Raw genomic sequence first — 17,080 nt, forward strand, 5'->3', positions numbered from 1 at the left:
GCCTCCATGAGGCCCAACACTTGAAAGGGACTCAGTCACTTTGCCTCCATGCAACCCATGTATATATATTATATATATACAACAAATCCATTTCAGCACAATCTTCTTTGTTTGCACGAGCCCTTCTTCTAACAAGCACCAGGATTGGGATTTTCTGCTGTTGTGTGGGAGCCTGATTGGTGAAATCAACTGAAATATTTCTCTAATATTGTAATGTACTAACATATGTGCATGGGCACCACATAAAAAGGAACCCAGTTCACTCTGTAAAGTGGCTGGCATTAGTTAGGAAGGGCATTCAGTCATAGAAACCATACAAAACAGACAGTAGAGCTGCTCTGAAGAGTGCAGGGTTACATAATTGGACTGTTATCTAACAACCTATTAAGCCCCAAGTGCAAAACCGACTGGTAAGGATGGCCACAATGGATACATAGTACTATAATACTGTACACTTCAATCAATATATATATGTATATATATACACACGCTTTCCCAAGGTGCTATGCAGTGGGACTGAACTTGAAGCCATGAGATTACAAAATTAGTTTCTTTCCCACACAGCCATGTCTCTGTCTGTATGATAAATTTATTAAGTTTTCTTTTTTGTATATCACCACCTTAAGAATATAAAGGGTTGCTATTTTTAGTACAGTGCCTATAGAAGAGCTTCAAGTAGATAGTGGAGAACTGTTCCACCCCAGTCCAATATCACAGGACCATATGTTTATTGTGTCTACAGTGAATCTGTTTATGACACAGATGGGGGTTTGCCTTATTGAAATTAGCTTTAAAAAAAAAAGGGTGGGGTTTTTCTCTCAAAGTATTCTGTTTCCCTATTTTTATTCACAACCCATGGGTGATTTATCTGAAACTCCTCTTTTCACCCTCCTTCAAAACTTTTTTTCACAACAAATCCAGATACAATTGTAATCTACTCCATTTGTAAAGAATTTTATCTTCAAATATTCATGTTTGTTGCATGCAGCTATGAGGAAACAAAGTTACGGTGTTGGGGTACACTTCTGTTGGACATTAATACAACCTTGAAACGTGTATCTCACAGTGAATTAAGACTGAATTGTGAAGTTGAAATCTTCAATTATAAAAGCCTCTTGAAAAGCACATGATAATTAAAATACATTAAAAGAGACCAACAGAAGTACTAGGCTTGCAAAGAATAAGTCCCGGGGTCGATTTCTTTGACTAAATGGTGGTGCTCCAGCGTGGCCACAATCAAAATGATTGAAACAAGTAAAAGAATATATTGCTAAGGCATTGAGATCCAAATAACCTGGTGTGAAACTGAATATACACCAGAATGACACATTAGTCAAGTAGAGAGCAGTAATAAGAAAAGGAATGACAAAGGAAGGAGCAATCATCCTAGAAAGTTCAGAAGATGATCGTTTATTCCTTTCTCATCTCTTCTCTTCTACATACATGTACACACACACACACACACACACACATGCACAAACACACATATAACTACAGACACATGCAAATTTAGGGATTGGAACAGGTGAAAATCCCAGTAAAATATGTCTCCCAGCTAGCAGAACCTTATTCTCTTGAGATATTTTGACAACAATGTAACCTTCATTTAACTAAGGTGTATTCACCCTTATCAGTAGCTAGTGGAGTACCCCTCGTTAGGCTAATTACTATTTCTGAGGTTCTGCTGGTGATTTTATCTCCTCTGTTCCCTAATTTTTGAAAACATTTACAATCTTCTTTGACAATAAACCACTAATGTTCTTCAAAGTTGCTTTTTATACTTTCTACTATGGACTGCTTGAAGCTTACTCACTTCCTACACCTTGATCCTGAGATCTTGCACTTAAATATATACACACATATATATTTACATATATCAATATCTCTCTATCTATCAATCTAATACAACAGCAAGACTCTCATCGGCAAGACTCCCATCGGCAACGACTATTTAAGCAGGAGAATTAAGACATTCGCTCTCTTTCTTCTTTCCCATTTCCTCTCACGCTTTTACATAGTGTTGGTGTATTTGTTGATTGTGTGAGGAGGGGTCGACTGTCTTGTGCTTTCTCTCCGCCTTAAGCAGGATCAGCAATGCCAACAGTAAGGAACATGTTCTATTCAGACCTTAGGGAGTCCGAATTGTCCTCTTCGGAGGAGTGGCTCGTACGAGCAGTTGATAGAATGGACAAGTGTTTAAGGAAGAAGAAAGATTTGCTGAAGTGACAGAAGTCACAAAAAAGGAGGTGGACCTGACAAACATGGAGAAATATGAGAAGATGGCACGTAGGATCGGTGGTGATGCTAAGTTGTCCCTACTCCAGAAAGTATTGGAAAATATGGGTAAGAAAACAGTAAATATATAAGGTGTACTCAGTGGAAGAAAGGAAAATTGAAAACGTTGAGGCAGAGGAAGCAGATTTGGAACAATTGTGGTTCAAGAAGGCAGGAAAGGCAAAAGAATATGCTGTAACCACAGTAACCTACATATCTTGGAAGAAGGACTTCCAGGATTAGGGTGGAGAGAATCCCACCAGAAACAGATGTGGCTTGGGTTGTGGCGGCTGTTCTTCTCGGAAGTAAAGAAGAAATAGCCGTCCTGCAGGCCACGAAAACAGAAAATTCTGTATGGAAAGAGCAAACATTGGACCTGATCATATTGGGTATTGGCAGAACCACTGAAAATATGGTGGAAACGGTGACCATTGGAGATGTAGTGTTGAGAGTGGGGGTGGGGGTGGAGGGCAGAACCCCTCGTTGCTTTAAATGTTGCTAAAAAAGGCCTCTGCAGAGGAAGAAGTTAGAAAGGGGCCGGAGAAGGTGCAACAGGATGAAAAGAGAAACAAAGAACAGTGGATGGTAGCTGAAGGAAGAGGAAGAAAGGACAGATTGAATTAGAACCCCAAGCCATACACCCCGTCCCACCCCACCCCACCCACCTTCTCAGACACCCCCTCCACCCATTCCCCTCCGATACAAAGCAAGAGAAAAAAAAACAAATACAAAAAAACACAAGGCTCAACAGGCTCCCCCTCCTCCCACTGGAAATTGTTTCGCGCGTGTTTGAAAGGCGTAGACCAAGAAAGGATCCAGAAGAGAACAAAATGGAGGACTGCAAGATTTGTGCATGTCGATGGATGGACAAGCACTGAGGTGTCCGAAAGCCAAAAAAACGACGAAATATTGAGATTCAGGAGGGGTTATAAGTGTTGGAAGGTGAAATGTGATTTAAAGACGATATCAGACAATATAAAGTACGACGAACTGACCCAGAGATACTCCACAGCCATTACAAGCCTTCAATTCCATTACAACTTTCTCTCTCTCTCTCGAGCTATAGAAAGACAAATACACACGTTATATACCTACAGACATCTATATAAACACACATGTAATAATAAACAGACACGTTTCCGAAGAAACCTTTCACTAAAAAACACATTTTCGAAGGTGAGGGGCGTGACTGCATCCGCACCCTTTTTCTTTAAACATGTTTTATAAATGACATTTGGCAGAAATACGTTTGAAAACAATAATAAACGAATGCTGAAATTATAAAAATTAGTAGTAACGAAGTCTGAACAAAAGCAAAAGCATGTTAGTGTTTTGTTTTGTCTTTATTGAAACAAGCGAAAGCCAATTAAAAGGAAATCTCTTTGCCTTACCTTGTTCGAAAATGTCTGGAATTCAGCAGAAGACATCAGCTGTGAAATGGTTTTTTCTTCTTTTGCAATTTCTGGCGCAGAATTTTTCAGCGAATAACTTGTATTTTTCGATTTTCTGGAGATAGAATTACAGAATAAAGGTGAATTTTGTGGTTTATGCTTTGTCGGGTGTTGAACGAGAGAAATGTTGAAATTTACCTTTTTTTCACACATTCGAATTCACCGCCATTAATTGGCGCACACACCTGCTATTGCGCACGCGCACGCGAGTCGTGACTAGTCGATCCTACAATAACAATCTATTGCCAATGCATGTATGCACAAAACATGCAGGACGGTTTGTTTTGGTTTTTTTGAACAAAGTAAATAAAACACATTGTAAACAAAACGCAAACACCCTCATACATGTTTTGTGCGTGACGCGCGCTGGAGAGTCGTAGGATCCACTAGTCACGTCTCGCATGCGCGGATGCGCGCCCTGGATCCAATCTTCTTGAATCGTACCTTGATATAATGTTTTCATTTCAAAATAAAACCAACAAAAATAATCTCCCATAATCTTTACCTCCGCTGATTTTTACATACCCCGATGACCGATCTAAGAAATTTGGGGAACGATTTACCGTCTGGTGAATGGAACCGAGTATATGCAGATTCCAATAGCTTGCCAAATTGTCAGTCATAAATTTTCTGCAAGAACGTTTTGTCTGATAACATTCTCCAACATCTCTGCACTCCTATCGGGTAGACGTTGAAGAAATCCTTTTTCTGGTTGTGGTGTCATAACATCCAACAACCCAAGTTTTGCGACACATTCGTCGTCCATTGTTCTTCTTTTTGAAGAACAAACTTTCATGGAACTCCACTCTATGGTCCGGACCAGCAATTGGAGTTTTGTCCGGCACCAGTTTTTTGCCAAACAAACATCTCTACAGAACTGGTGCCACTGAACGGCAGTTCTTATATCAATGCAATTTATTCTTGCAGATATCGTGACAGTTAATTCGAAAATGAAAAATAAAATTAAACACTAAATAAAAAAAAAAATTCCATATAATGGCAGCTTGGAGTTTTCTCCAAAGGTTCCTTTCCTGATGGAAAGAGGAATTGTATCTTTTTTACTTTTAGCTCACTTTCTTTTGACAAAATCCCGTCAATAGAACGACTAGAATTTTGAAAATTCATTGAACAGCCATGCTACATGGCAGTGAAACATGGGCTGTAACTGCTGAGGACATGCGTAAGCTCGCAAGGAATGAAGCCAGTATGCTCCGCTGGATGTGTAATGTCAGTGTGCATACCCGTCAGGGTGTAAGTATCTTGAGAGAAAAGCTGAACATAAGAAGCATTAGTTGTGGTGTGCAAGAGAGACGATTGCGCTGGTATGGACATGTGGTGAGAATGGATGAGGATAGCTGCGTGAAAAAGTGCCACACCCTAACAGTTGAGGGAACCCGTGGAAGAGGTAGGCCCAGGAAGACCTGGGCTGAGGTGGTGAGGCAAGACCTTCGAACATTGGGCCTCACCGAGGCGATGACTACTGACCGAGACCTTTGGAAATGTGCTGTGTGTGAGAAGACCCGGCAAGCCAAGTGAGATCGCTGCCAGTGCCCCTGGACTGGCTCTTGTGCGGGTGGCACATAAAAGACACCATTTTGAGCGTGGCCGTTGCCAGAACCGCCTGACTGGCCTTCGTGCAGGTGACACGTAAAAGCACCCACTACACTCTCTGAGTGGTTGGCGTTAGGAAGGGCATCCAGCTGTAGAAACTCTGCCAAATTAGATTGGAGCCTGGTGTTGCCATCCGGTTTTACCAGTCCTCAGTCAAATCGTCCAACCCATGCTAGCATGGAAAGCGGACGTTAAACGATGGTGATGATGATGATGATGTATGAGCCAATGAAGGAGGCCTCTACATGGTAGCTAGACCTGCTAGAAATAGCAACCAAATCTCCCTCAAAATCACACCCTACTCTCTTATCTATGTATATATGTATGTATGAGCTAATGAGGGAGACCTCTACATGGTAGCTGGACCTGCTAGAAATAGCAGCCAAATCTCCCTCAAATCACACCCTACTCTCTTATCTATGTATATATGTAAGTATGAGCCAATGAGGGAGACCTCTACATGGTAGCTGGACCTGCTAGAAATAGCAGCCAAATCTCCCTCAAATCACACCCTACTCTCTTATCTATATATATATGTATGTATGAGCCAATGAGGGAGACCACTACATGGTGGCTAGACTCAGGATATGCTGTGTCATGTGGTTCTGGATTTGTTAATGACAGGATGGTCATGGCTGTGATACTTTTGATCATGGATTTTGCTCAATCTGGACTAACCTGAGGTTAAACAACACCAACAACAACAGCCACCACACTCCCCCCTTAATCCTTCAGCATCCTCACAACATCAGAAAAGAGGATGGTGTTCAACCACATTCCCATCTGGCAAACAAAACACTTCACAACCACTTGAAGACAGAACCACAGCGCAGAATGAAGGCAAACCAAAGTGTCAAGTGATCCAACACCATCTAAAAATGCTGTTGGTCAATTAGGATTGTTCCGATCACTGGAACAGCCTGCTCGTGAAATTAACAAGCAAGTGGCTAAGTGCACCACAGACATTTTTTACTGTTTTCTATATGCTTCAGCCATTTGACTGTAGTCATGCTGGAGCATCGCCTTAAAGGGTGTTAGTCGAAGAAATCAACCTCAGAACTTATTCTATCGCTTTCTTTTGTTGAACCACTAGGTTACAGGGACACAAACACACCAGCATTGGCTGTCAAGGAATGGTGGGGGGACAAACACAAAGACACACATATATGTGATGGGCTTCTTCCAGTTTCTTTCTACCAAATCCACTCACAAGGATTTGCTTAACCTGAGACTATAGTAGAAGACAAGATGCGACTGACATGCATACGATAGATGTAGTTCTCAGGGAAATCCAACACAGAACACAGAACATGATAAGCTGGTCCACTGAATTACAGGTATGACTCATTTCTGCCAGCTGAGTGAGCTGAAGTAAAGTGTGGGAACCAAACCCACACCCTTACGATTATGAGCTGAATCTCCTAACCAGGAGCCACACACCTATAAAATAACAACATAACAGGATAATCAACCGACATCTAATCCGTTGTCCCCCAGACATTGCCAGGCAACTATTTCAACCCTGGATAAATCACCAAGAAAACTGGTTCCAAAATAACAGACTGCCAAACCCTATCTGATTTCTTAGCAGCAAACCCCATGGAACATCAGACAACTGACCCCGCTCCACTTAAACCCACAGAGATATCTCACATGCAAGAGACAAAACTACTAGGAGATACGTACAAGTGCAGGTGTGTAGCTTAGTGGTTAGAGGGCTTAGACGATTACAATTAAACACACGTATATTATCATTTATTAAATTGCATTCAATTTGCCATGCATTATTCGTTTCATTATCCATCATCTTTTCCTTCAATTTTCAGGTACATTGAAGACCCTTTATTTGTCATTGCTTCAATCGACGTGAACAAAGTGTCTGGCAAAAAGTTCTGCTGAGATCGAAAGGAAACTTTATCCACAAAACACACAGAGAATGTGCAGCAATGAAGGCCAAACAGTGGTGGACGAACATAATCCCTTAAAGACTGACACTTTCAAAGGTGGCTCTGCATGTATGTGTGTGTGTGTGTGTGTAACAGAGTTTTGTTGAGTTGAAGTGGGATTTAAAGGGTGTAAACGAAGAGGCTACCAAGCGCAAGTTGAACCAAGACGGAACTAACTACAACTGTAGCTATTAAGACTGAACACTATACTATACATTACACAATGTAGTCCTAGATACACTCTGTCTGAATAACAGAAGGGATGGTCATTGCTGGAACATCTTTGATTGTAGAGCTGCCCGGATCAGGACTGACCTGGGATTAAACAACAACAACTGGCCTATACGTTTTGGCTCGAACTGCTAGAAGTAGTAACCAAATCTCGATTAAAATCCCACACAACTACTTCAAGCAGAGACGTAGGAATAGGATGGGATGGTCACGGCCAGAGTGACTTTGAGCACGAGCCTGCTCAGTCAGGTTTGACCCTGGGTTAAATAACAACACGCACACTATAATACAAAAGTAGCCTATACGCCTCTTTTTTCGAACCGACAAGTTACAGGGGCATAATCGCATCAACATTAGTTATACGGCGATGGTGGGGTGACATACAGACACACAAATACATACATTCGTATATATATGCGTGCGTGTTTGTGTGCTTACATATGTACCTACCTACGTCTCTCTCTCTCTCTCTCCACACACACATATATACATATATATATATAGAGATATATATATATATATATATATACATATGTGATAATATACGGTAAAACCATATAACCGGAGGAGGGCTTACTCTCCAAGTAGAGAAGTGGGTAAATATAAATAGACCTCGTAACGATACCAGCTACCAAATGGTTTCACGGCGAATTGGGGCCCCAAGTGACCTTTGTAAAGTCATTGGGGAGATTCCCGAGCCGATTATCGAGGTCTATTTAGATTTATATATATATCGTATATTTATAAAGAGGGCAAATTTAGCCATTTCTCCGTAGATTGAAAAAAAAGATGAACAACTGTAATCGATTTCCGAACATTATTGGGTTCTCATCAAACATGAAAAATAGAATTTATGTTGAGTCAGTCTCAATAAGTATAGATTTATTCATCGGAGAAAGTTACATAGTGACTGAAGGTTCGAGAGTTTCGTGCAGAGGCACTTATCAAACTAATTAAATCAACGTTTTCTATATAAAACGAAAAAGCAGGACAGTATCGGAAACAGATATGACGCAGATACTATTTTATATATAGGCAGGAAGACTTTTGGTTAATAATATGACAGAATTAAGGCAAGATAAAAAATGAAAGTTGTCAATATATAAGGTATTCTGCCTAAACTACGTCTTTAAGATACGATGTGTTAGTAGTAACGCAAAAAGGAAACTATTTCCTAAGGAACTCAAGCAGATAGAGAGGAATAAAGACAAAAGGAAAGTAAAGATTTAATGAAAAGGTGAATCAGGTTGGAGTTGAAAAAAAAGGCACTTACCCAGGCAGTGGTCAAGCAAATAATGGTATGGAGTATTAAATGGTCGTTTTGTATTGAAAGAATTTTGAAGGGGTTTTATTTTTAGACTGGGGTCAAACGGTCGAATCCAGTCAACCGTGTTTTAAGTCTTTAGCAACACCAATTACAAAGAACTTGGGAGTGGTACTAAAAGATGGAGAGAAGTATTGACAGACAGAAACTAGGTGGGAGCTGTCTTCAAGAATTCAAGTAATGCTATATATTCAAAATTAACCATACATGCTGGTTTTGTTGTTGTTATTGTTGCTGCTACTGTTGTTATTGTCAATTAAGTTTTGGTATTTTGACGCTATTTGCCTTCAGTTCAGAAGTTAGTGGTTCTAAACTCCCTAAGGAATTTTATGCCAGCTTCATTACTTTTATTTATTTATATGTTTATTTTTTTTCTTTGTTTTGAAACGAGATCGAACTTAAGCATTTTATACCGATAGATTTTAAACACTTTTTTTCTGCAACTGGTAAGATTTTGTAGGGGATGCAAATTTTGATCTTGCAACCCCTGAAAACTCTAGGGGGTGTGGGTGCACCCGCTGCACCCCCTGTTCCCGGCCCTTGTATATATGCCTGTTTATATTTATATATATATACACACATACATATATATAGCGTGTATGTGCTTCATAGAAGCCCACAAATTTATATATATATATAAAAGAAGAGGCGGGGAGCAGTAAATTTGAGTAAAATCTATTTAAGATTTAGTTGTTAAGTTAAATAAATGAGGGAAAGTGCGAGAGTTCCGTGAATGGATTTCGTCAAAGTTTGACGAGTCTGAATTACGAAACTCTTGAGTAACTTACGTAACCCTTCATAGATAGGTGTGTGTGTGTGTGTGTGTGTAGATAGACAGACAGAACGTAGACCGTTAGACAGACAGATAGATTTCTTTATTAGCTACACAGGGCCGTATACAGAGGGGAAAATACAATGTAGAACTTTTCTATTCGAAAGAAAGAAAGGAAAACAAAAACGATTAAAAAAGTTTGGGGCGTGTAAACAGCAAAATAAAGTGGAGTAAAAAGGTAAAACAAATTAAGTTTATCTGTGGAAAGAGGAGTCTGCGAAAAAGACCACGGTGACCTCAGGCAAGGAACCGAAACCAGTGCCCTAAGGACAGCTTCTAAGTAACGATGGTCAACCTTATCGAAAGCTTTCGATTGATTCAAACTGATCGGTGCCCCCAACCATGCACGATTCCTTAACTACCCTGTCTATGATGTAACGCATCAGATGGAAGTTGTCATGGATACTCCTGTCCGGCACAGCGCATGTTTGCGTCTCAACGATAAGCTCCAACCTCTCGGCTAGCACCGTGGCCAAAATTTTCAAATCTGCGTTGAGCAGAGTGATGGGCTGAAAATGATCTATAACAATCTCCTTGTTTGGATCTTTCTTTAACGCTACCACCGCTCCCCACCTCACAAAACTGCGGATACTCCCATTTTGATGCCAGTGACAGTAGACTGCAGCCAAAATGCCTCCAAACAAGTCTGGAATATGACAATAAGGCTCGTAAGGCAGACCGTCATTGCACCACATACACTCCAAGCCATGCAGGTAGGCACTAAAGTCCACCCTGCATTCTGACCCACCAGTTGTCCCGTACAGTCGGGCAAATTACTGTTGAAAGGCCTCACACATTCTTTCGGGCTCGAGTAATTCGCGCCCCTGTTCATCTGTCAGAGACCGAATGGTGGCTTTGTTGCCTTGTTGCGCCTCTGCCACTTGGACCTCTCAGGTGGCTCCAACTCCTTCGTTTCCCAGAGCACTCATCCTAGCTCTGACAACATATCCTTCGTGTTTGGCGTTGAAATGTTGGTCATGGGCCAACCTCACTGCCAACACATTGGACATGATGCCACATGTATGTGCCTCTTCTAATTTCTTAACTAGGTCTCCCTCTATTCTATTTCGATCTATCACTAGAGCCTTTTTATACCCAACCGAGTCTATTTTAATTGCTTTCTTTAGGGCATACCACCATCTATTGTTGATGCTGGTGCCCGTCAACGCCCTCTTAACTAGTGTGCTAATCCGGTCTCTGTAAGCCTGGCACGCCGTGAATAACGCATCTAGTTTCCAGTAACTGGGACCCTGCCTATGACTCTTATCTAAGTCAAACATACAAGTCACAAATTTATGACCTGTGTAGCTGACTATATGAAACTGTGGACAACCTACACTATCCCTATCCACTGTCCTGTAGAACACTATCTAAATACGATCAGGATGGCCCGATGCGATTGGTCCATGTCCACTTTAGTGCATTCAAGTGGTTCAGTCGGTACCTATCAGACAGTTGGAAATGTCTGAGTGGGTCTTTGAAGCATTTACATCCCCTTCTATTTCTATCTCTACCCACGTAGTCTAGTTGCATGTCCAAGGTAGCGTTCCAATCCCCCACTGAAAGTAAAAGTCGAGACGTTCCCAGGAAAACCTCTAGACGTCGAAAGAAATCCAGCTGACCTGTTAAGGACGGTGCATAAATTGTTATCGGTCGAAAAGCACACCATTGACATCCAAAACGACCAGCCTACCCTCCGGGTCTAGGAATATTGCTCTTACTTTGAGGTCCAGACTCTTCCTAAAAGCACCATGGTACCACCTCCTCCCATTCTTGGCAGACACGGAGAAAAACAAACGTCAAATTGTCTGCTGAACATGTGTTGGGGAGACCGTGGGTTGGGGAGACCGTGGGTTGTGGAGTCTGGTCTCACTGATGGCTATATGTCTATTCTGTGACTCGATCTCATTTAACAGACAGCCTTGTTTCCATGGGGACCCCAAGCCACGCACATTTATACAACCTATTCTAAGCATGTTCCTATCGAAAGTTGTGTTTTACAAACAAAAGGAAAAGAATGAGAGAGAGAGAGAGAAAGAGAGAGAGATAGAGAGAAAGAGAGAGAGAAAGAGAGAGAGAAAGAGAGAGAGAGAAAGAGAGAGAGAGAGAGAGAGAGAGAGAGAGAGAGAGAGAGAGAGAGAGAAAGTCACTGTTTGAAGGTTGGTTGTTCCCCTCCTCAAAATCATTTCTCAGAATGTTTTTTGTCCATTTTTTTTTTCCTGTTAATTACTTTTGAAATCTCCCTCCTGCATCAAGGTAGAGAGATTTCAGTATGTTTTGTGTCACGTGAAGGAGGTTTTTTTGTGTTGTGCATGGGTGATTGTTTGTTTTCACATTCACTTCTGTTGGTGTATTACATTAGGTCTGAATTGTTTGTGTTTATTGCTATCAACTTTCGTGGGGCCATTTGGTATTCGTGTGTTTGTAGTGTTGCTGTCAATCTTTTTTATTTTGTGTGGGAGTTTTGCTCTTCTGAGCGGTGAACCCTCCCTGCTTTGTTTGATTTTATGTCTCTTTTCTTTCCCCTTTTTCTTCTCCCCCCCCCCCTCCATGGCCATTTGCCATTCATCTTTTAATTTTTACCGTTGTCACCCGATAACCAAGGTAAGTGGGAATCCTTAGAAATCCCCTGCAATCCAAACACTTTTTGTCGAGTGTCCCTTTGCCCGTTCTTCCGTATCAAATCGAACCTCGATCCAGGCAAATCTTTACACTCTTGCAATATATGTTTTGAATGCTCATTATGGCCTGTACACATTTCCCAACTGTTTCTTAAGTGGCCCCTTCTAATATCTTATTTTTTATGTTCAGTGTTTTGTAAATAATGGGGGTTTTTTGGGGTGGGGATGTCTTACAAAATGCTGTGTGAGGTGTTCAGTTTAATGGTTTTGTCTTCTTTGTATAATAATTGTTTACATTGTAGAAGTTCTTCCTTTGAGAAGGACTTTAAATATTTCTTTTGCATTCAAACAGAAGCAAAATCATTTAGTTTGTCCGTGACATTGTTTGTTGTTCGGTGATGGCAGTTTTCAGGACGGAAGTGAGAGTAGTGGTGAGAGGAGAAGTGATAGTCGGGGTTGCCCTGCTGCTCGTTGTTTCATCAGTGTCTTCGTTGTTTCTGCCTCCCCTTCCCACTTGGATCAGTATGTGTATTGTGCTTATTCAAAAGGGTGAGTGTGACAGTGTCTCAATGTGTTGAGTGTTATTTGAAGTCTGCCTCGTCGGTGGCAATGGTGGAAATCCCAATTTTAATTTAAAGACCGAAACACTTGGCAGTCTTAGAAAGGCTGTTCATTTTTCTAGACAGATGAAAAACATTTTTATGAAATGTTTTAAAATTCGAAAATTCACCCTTTAAAGGGTGAAAGCCTCGCTTGAGGCCAGGCAAAAGTTGTTGGGCAGCTTTTTAACAGAGAAAAATGACTTCAGCTTACGGAAGTCAACGTAACAAACAGCCGACAGATAGACAGACAGATGGGTGTACTGACGGACAGTCAGACAGATAGATAGGGGGATGGACTGACAGACAGATAGGCAGATATACACATATATATATATATATATATACACTAGCAGAAATACCCGGCGTTGCCCGGGTTAAAGAGAATAATGAAATCTAAAAACGCCGTCTAGACTACGCATCATCTTTATATATAGAGATGTATATACACACACGCACCCAAACACACATATATATATATGTATATCAATATAAATATATGAAAGTCAATGAAGTTTCGTTAAAGAAGGTGATCATGTACATACTTTCTTGCTGTTGTGATTATAACACCTCATTGTAAACTATGTTCCTTGTTTTCCCTTGTGGAGCATATACAAATAGGTTTTTTGTTGCTGCCCACTCTTGAGCAGCCAACATACAGTTGTCCATGTGAGAAGCAGGGCTCTTCCAAGAGAAGACCAGCTACAGACAGTGTTTGACCCTGATATTTGTTTATGGACATGGCAAAAGTCACACGAAGGGGGAATTGTAGTCTTCTGAATGTAAAAGGAATGTCTGCTCCTGATGGAGTAAGAGGAATTCTTGGAATAAAGACGTCATCCCCTTTTGCAAATCCAGAAAGAATGGTAGCCTTGATAACGTGTGACATCATTTTCTAAATAATGCTCATCTGTTATGTTCGGGTTAAAATTTCATCAACATCAAAAATATATGAATTTTCATAGGAGTTATGGCCGTTATGCAAAGAATATAATTTCCAAATTTCATAAAGATCCATTCAGTACTTTTGACGTAGTTTTGGATAAGAAAACAAATGACTAATGTGCGTGTTTGTGTGCATGTGTATGTGTGTGTGATGGGTGTATATATGTATAGATATCTGTATGCATGTATATATGTATATATGTGTACATATTACATGTACATCTATATATATATATATATATATATACATCTACACATATGTATACATATACATGTATATATAGATCTATATATATATACATATACGTGTACATCTATATGTATACATATACATCTCTCTCTCTCTCTCTATCTTTCTCTCTCTCATTCTCTCTTTCTCTCTCTCTCTCTCTCTCTATGAAAGTATCTGTCATTACAGTATCGAAATGGTGTACATATACATGTATATGTATACATATACATCTCTCTCTCTCTCTCTCTCTCTTTCTCTCTCTGTGAAAGTATCTGTCACTACAGTATGGAAATGTGATTGTTTCAGTTAGTGGAATAGTTTCATTTTTAAAGTGAAAGTATTTGACATGAGTGTTTTTGTTTCACTTTTGACACGTAATAGTGGAGGAGATATTATGTTGCCGTGTGCTCGAACTCTGCAACAAGTTAATAATTTTTTTTGACTAAAACACAACTGGAACCCTAAGTAAGGCATGTGTAAAATTTGAATGGAATTGGTTGTGTAGTTCTCGAGTTTTAGGGATTCACACAGACAGACAGACAGACAGACAGACAGACACACATTCTCATTTTTATATATATAGATAATCTTTACTCTCTTTTACCTGTTTCACACACACACACACACACACACACACATATATATATATATATATATATATATATACGACGAGCTTCTTTCAGTTTCCGTCTACCAAATCCACTCACAAGGCTTTGGTGGGCCCGAGGCTATAGTAGAAGACACTTGCCCAAGGTGCCACGCAGAGGGAATGAACCCGGAACCGTGTGGTTGGTAAGCAAGCTAATGGGTTCACTTGTGGTTTGATTCTACAGTTGGATGCCCTTCTTGCCGCCAATCAGTTTGTAAGGTGTATGTGTGTGCGTGTATATATATATATATAAATATATATATATATATATATGTAACGATAATAATTTGTGTAGTTACCAGTCGTAAAGGGTAAGGTTTGATTAGGGACACAATATTATGAAATGTCAGAGTCAGTGGTTTTGACGATAAAAATTTGTTGTTATACTGGCAAGTTGTAGGATGTGAAAGATGAACAATGCTTGAAGTTTTAAGGAAATGTTTGTTTACCATTATGTTACAATACCTTGCCTCGACGGACAGGTTCTGAAAGATCCAAAAGCATGCGAAGTAAAGTTTGTGTTTGTGTCCTCTTTCATTGTTTAGTAGTAACTACAGAGAGAGATCTTGCACTAAATGAGGCTGCAAAGAAAGAGGTCTGGAGATGCCACTACGATAGACTGCTTAATAAAGAGAATGAATGGGAGAAAGAGAGCCTGCCGTATGTCGACCCAACAGAGGGACCAGCTATTCGAGTTGATAGTACCAGGGTAGATAAAGCAATTAAGAGTATGAGGACAGGGAAAGCCCCCGGCCCATCAGGAATCACTGCAGAGATGCTCAAAATATCTGGCAGTGTTGGCTACAGCCTAGTCACCCATATTACGAACCACGTGATACATGAAGGAGTCATACCCAATGACTGGTGTAGCAGCACCATAGTCAACTGCTACAAAGGTAAAGGTGACGCTTTAGATACAAATAATTACAGAGGCATCAAGCTGTTAGATCAGGTCATGAAAGTTATGGAGAGGGTCATAGCCCAACTAATTAGGTAGAGAGTCAAATTAGATGAGATGCAGTTTGGGTTCGTGCCAGGTAAAAGCACCACTGATGCCATATTTCTAGTAAGACAGCTGCAGGAGAAATACCTAGCCAAGGATAAACCTCTGTACCTGGCTTTCGTTGACATGGAGAAAGCCTTTGAAAGGGTCCCCCGATCCCTTATCTGGTGGTCAATGAGGAAACTTGGGATAGAAGAATGGTTAGTGAGAGCTGTGCGAGCCATGTACAGAGATGCTGCCAGTAAGGTGAGGGTTGGAAATGAGTACAGTAATGAATTCCGGGTAGAGGTAGGGGTCCACCAAGGTTCCGTCCTCAGCCCCCTCCTATTTATCATAGTCCTCCAGGCGATCACAGAGGAATTCAAGACAGGTTGCCCCTGGGAGCTCCTCTATGCTGATGACCTTGCACTAATTGCGCAGTCACTATCAGAACTAGAGGAGAAGTTTCAGGTGTAGAAGCAAGGACTAGTATCGAAGGGCCTTAGAGTCAACCTAGCTAAAACCAAAATCCTAATAAGTAGGAAGGTAGATAAAATACAAACCCCTTCAGGTAGATGGCCCTGCTCAGTATGTAGAAAAGGAGTAGGTAGTAACTCTATAAGACGTACCCGGTGCAAGCTATGGATACATAAAAGGTGCAGCAATATCAAAGGCAGGTTAACTAGGAAGTTAGTTTTTGTATGTGGCAGATGTTCAGGTGCAATAAACACTGTAAACAAACAGGAAACAACTTCTATCTCATTCCAGGGAGAAAAACTAGAGATAGTCGATAGCTTCCGCTATCTGGGTGACCAAGTTAGTAGTGGGGGTGGGTGCGCTGAAAGTGTAGCTGCTAGAATAAGAATAGCCTGGGCCAAGTTTAGAGAGCTCTTACCTCTGCTGGCGACAAAGGGACTCTCACTCAGAGTAAAAGGCAGACTGTATGACGCATGTGTATGAACAACCATGCTACATGGCAGTGAAACATGGGCTGTAACTGCTGAGGACATGTGTAAGCTCGCAAGGAATGAAGCCAGTATTCTCCGTTGGATGTGTAATGTCAGTGTGCATACCCGTCAGAGTGTAAGTATCTTGAGAGAAAAGCTGAATATAAGAAGCATCAGTTGTAGTGTGCAAGAGAGACGATTGCGCTGGTATGGACATGTGGTGAGAATGGATGAGGATAGCTGCGTGAAAAAGTGCCACACCCTAACAGTTGAGGGAACCCGTGGAAGAGGTAGGCCCAGGAAGACCTGGGCTGAGGTGGTGAGGCAAGACCTTCGAACATTGGGCCTCACTGAGGCGATGGCTACTGACCGAGACCTTTGGAAATGTGCTGTGCGTGAGAAGACCCGGCAAGCCAAGTGAGATCGTTGCCAGTGC

General features: G+C 41.0%; 2 long non-coding RNA genes across 4 annotated transcripts in view; one reads left to right on the top strand and one right to left on the bottom strand.

Annotated features, from left to right (window-relative positions):
- Positions 1 to 3,405: 3,405 nt before the first annotated feature.
- The window catches only part of LOC149133146 (uncharacterized), a 28,570-nt gene continuing 14,895 nt past the window's right edge, over positions 3,406 to 17,080 (bottom strand). For 2 of the 3 annotated variants that reach the window (XR_016243531.1, XR_016243528.1), the window contains one exon: positions 3,406 to 3,780. This is a non-coding gene — a long non-coding RNA (uncharacterized LOC149133146). Of the gene's footprint in view, positions 3,781 to 3,863; positions 5,252 to 17,080 lie in introns of those variants that run through there. The other variant, XR_016243530.1, reaches the window with a different exon arrangement.
- LOC149133147 (uncharacterized) lies at positions 3,736 to 8,904 on the top strand. Its single transcript, XR_016243532.1, has 2 exons — positions 3,736 to 3,805; positions 7,163 to 8,904. It is a non-coding gene; the product is annotated as an uncharacterized LOC149133147 (long non-coding RNA).

Source organism: Octopus bimaculoides, chromosome 11 (genome assembly GCF_046866305.1).
Source record: "Octopus bimaculoides isolate indiv1 chromosome 11, ASM4686630v1, whole genome shotgun sequence".
In the NCBI taxonomy this organism is placed as follows: Eukaryota; Metazoa; Mollusca; class Cephalopoda; order Octopoda; family Octopodidae; genus Octopus; species Octopus bimaculoides.